The sequence below is a fragment of the Apium graveolens genome, chromosome 1, assembly GCF_009905375.1.
Source record: "Apium graveolens cultivar Ventura chromosome 1, ASM990537v1, whole genome shotgun sequence".
Lineage (NCBI taxonomy): Eukaryota > Viridiplantae > Streptophyta > Magnoliopsida > Apiales > Apiaceae > Apium > Apium graveolens.
Genome location: NC_133647.1, coordinates 28,861,203 through 28,864,356, shown reverse-complemented (window position 1 = coordinate 28,864,356; position 3,154 = coordinate 28,861,203).

Genomic DNA, 3,154 nt, shown 5'->3' with positions numbered 1-3,154 from the left:
ACAGGGTTTGCTAACCATTCTGGAAATTGAATCTCCTCAATGAAACCAGCCTCTAAGAGCTTCTCTACTTCCTGTTTTATAGCCTCTTGTCTTTCCGGGGCAAAGTTTCTTTTCTTTTGCTTCACTGTCTTCCGGTTTGGGTCCATGTTTAACTTGTGAGAAATCAGCTCCGGGTCTATGCCTAGCATATCAGCTGCTGACCATGCAAACACATCACTATTTTCTTGCAAAAATCTCACCAACTTCCCTCTAAGGGGCTCCTCAAGGGTGGCTCCAATGAAAGTCATCCTCTTAGGATTCTCGGGGGCTAAAGAAATCGAAACCAAGTCTTCTGCTGGCTTTCCTCTCTTCTCATCATTCTCTCGGATATCCATATCTTCAATAGGAAGAACCTGCCCCCCAACTCCATTTGCCCTCAAGGAGGCTACATAACAGCTTCTAGCCATTTTTTGATCTCCTCTCTCTTCTCCAATCCCGTTCTGGGTGGGAAACTTCATAACTGAATGGTAGGAAGAAGGGACTGCCTTGAAGGCATGTATCCCTGTTCTCCCCATGATAGTATTATAAGTTGAATTAGCCTTTACCACCACAAAGTCCAATATCTGCGTTGCTTGCTTTGGTTCCTGACCTATGGTGGTTGGCAACTTGATTATCCCTTCCACGGGACATTCTACTCCCACAAATCCATATATTAGCATGTCGGTTGGGGTCAATTGGGAGTCATTATATCCCATCCTTAGAAAGGCGTCATGGAGCAAGATATCCACTGAAGCACCATTATCCACAAGGACCCTCTTGACCGGGCTATTTCCTATTATCGGTATTATGACCAGCGGGTCGTCATAAGGAAATTTCACACCCTCTAGGTCAGAATCATCAAAAAACAATGTTACTTCTGTCCTGGCCCTCTTCGGGGCTTCTCCAACAATATGCATAACCTCTCTAGTATATACTTTTCTGGAGTTCCTAGATAATCCAGCAGCAGTTGGTCCTCCAAAGATTGTGTTTATCACAAGCCCTCGAGGTCGCGGCCCTCCAAAAATTGCGTTTATAACCGGTCCTCTAGGCTGGGGATTCCGCACCTGATCGTCTTGGTCCCTCCTACGATCTTCAAAGTTCTTCCTTCCATTGTTATTCCTATCCCCTCCTTCTCCAGTGTATTTGTTCAATCTTCCTTTTTGAATGAGGAACTCAATGTTACTTTCATCTATATACACTCATCGGTGTCATGACCAACATCTTTGTGAAATCTGCAATACTTGCTCTTATCTAGATTGGTAGGATCAGCCTTCAAGGGCTTAGGGCAACGAATATCTCGATCTTTTTCGATTTCCATCAGGATCTGGCTTCTAGGAGCATTCATCTTAGCGTATTCAATGAACTTTTGCCCAGGTCCTCCCTTCTTGGGGTTTAAATCAGGATTTTGCTCGGTTCTAGGATACTTGTCCTTAGCGATATACTCCAGATCAGTTTTTCGCTTCTTGCCTCCAGTGGGCTCATTACTCACTACGGTCTTCCTCATGCTCTCTTCCACCTTGATATACTTCCCTGCCCTATCCTGGAGCTGCAACATGCTTTCAGGGGGACGTTTGGCAAAGGACATCTTAAAAAACTCATCCCTAGTTCCTTGTTGCAGTGCTATCATGGCTACCTTATCATCAAGGTATGGGACTTTTAAAGCCTCCTTCGTGAAACGATTCAGGTAGTCTCTTAAGGATTCCTTTGTTCCCTGCACAATGCTCATAAGAGATGCTGAACTTTTCTCATGTACTATCTCGCTGATGAATTGCTTAATAAAATCCTGACTTAATTCTTTGAACGACCCAATAGAGTTTGGGGGCAAATGACTATACCATCTTTGAGACATACCCAACAGGGTTTGAGGGAAGGCCCGATACTTAATAGCATCATTCACGGGCTACAACAGTAATGCATTAGAGAATGTCCTTACATGATTAGCGGGATCTCCCGTTCCATCATAAGCTTTGATAGTTGGCATCTTGAACTTCCTTGAGATATGGGCATTCATTATTTCTTCAGTGAAGGGTGGAGTAGGATCATCAGGGTCTCCAAGGGGGAGAAGATTGCTTGGATCAGCCCTTGGGACAACAGCCCTTCTCTGTATTGGACCATCCAGGTCTATGACAGGAGGAGGATTTCTCCCCCTAGGAGGTACTGGGGGTCTGGTGGTCTGGTAAGCCTCCAAGTCGCGCCTCAACCTTTGAATCTCAGCCTCGTGAGCCCTGATCATTTCCTGCACTTCTTGGGGATTCGTCCCTTGGGTGTTTTGAGGATGTTAGCTTCCATCAGTCATCGGCTCTTCGCCAGCACGTCTCCTTCTTGGGGCTACTTCATCATCCGAAGATTCGGAGTCTCTCTCAGTGTAAGGACCACAAAATTCCTGATCCTTAGGGATAGGAGCTAAACCTCTTATGTAAGGGGGCGATCGCCCTCGTGCTTCACTCCATCCAGCATGTCCACTTCCTCCTACCTCAGGGTAAAGGGGCATCCCATAAGGGGGGTTAGTGGTCACAACAGTTGAATACTCGTACCCAATAGGTCAAGAATTCACAGGTGCATGTAGTTGTTGAACTTGGGAATTCATACCTTGAATAGCCGGGGGAATCGTCCCTTGTGGCTGAGGTTGAGTTGCACCCATTTGGGCTTCCCCTTGGGTAGGTACATAAGTTGAATGAGGAGGTATCTCCACGGTTGACGAAATCACCTGGGTTGTCCCCGATGGTGTTCCTTCCTCAAGAGCTCTAATTGTTCTCCGTGTTCTCGCCATGGTTGTTGTTGTGCTTCCCACAGACGGCGCCAAATGTTATGGATTAAAAACTAAGATATATGATTGTTGTATTTATTACTAAGGAACATGCGCTTCGAGGCTCGATTTGACTGCTCTTGTGCTTCGTGACTGGATCTGCCTTAACAAGATGCCTACGCACCTTGCTGATTGCCAAGGATCAAGTCAAAAAACGTAGTTCTGATTTGTGGGGTGAGTCCCCTTATATAGATGTTGGGAGTCCTTGAATTGGACTTGGTATAGGAGACTTGGTGGTCAAGTCTCTAAATTAGAATGGACTTTGGAGTCCTAGGAAGTAGGAAGCTGATTCCTTATCCTATAAGGTTCCTTGGAGGCCAATCTACAAGG